Source organism: Octopus bimaculoides, chromosome 2, assembly GCF_001194135.2.
Source record: "Octopus bimaculoides isolate UCB-OBI-ISO-001 chromosome 2, ASM119413v2, whole genome shotgun sequence".
Classification (NCBI taxonomy): domain Eukaryota; kingdom Metazoa; phylum Mollusca; class Cephalopoda; order Octopoda; family Octopodidae; genus Octopus; species Octopus bimaculoides.
The window spans coordinates 191,321,524-191,321,992 of NC_068982.1; the positions used below are offsets into that span (position 1 = coordinate 191,321,524).

General features: G+C 36.5%; 1 protein-coding gene across 1 annotated transcript in view; it reads right to left on the reverse strand.

Moving 5' to 3' along the window:
• The window catches only part of LOC106871088 (tyrosine-protein phosphatase non-receptor type 13), a 217,697-nt gene that overhangs the window by 50,062 nt on the left and 167,166 nt on the right, over nucleotides 1-469 (reverse strand). The gene's annotated exons all lie outside the window — the stretch shown is intronic.

Below are 469 nucleotides of genomic sequence, written 5' to 3' on the forward strand. Positions count from 1 at the left end.
AGGGTATCCCCTGAATATTTTCGGTAGGGTATTCCTTGCATATTTTCATTGGGGTATTCCTTGAATATTTTTGTTAGGGTATCCCCTGAATATTTTTATTGGAGGTATCCCCTGAATATTTTCGCTAGGGTATCCCCTGAATATTTTCACTAGGGTATCCCCTGAATATTTTCGTTAGGGTATCCCCTGAATATTTTCGTTAGGGTATCCCCTGAATATTTTCGTTAGGGTATACCCTGAATATTTTCGTTAGGGTATACCCTGAATATTTTCGTTAGGTTATCCCTTGAATATTTTCATTGGGGTATTCCTTGAATATTTTTGTTAGGGTATCCCCTGAATATTTTTATTGGAGGTATCCCCTGAATATTTTCGTTAGGGTATACCCTGAATATTTTTCTTGCCATTATACTCCTATTTTTAAACCATTGCACCATTCAACATTTTCTTACACACACACACACACACA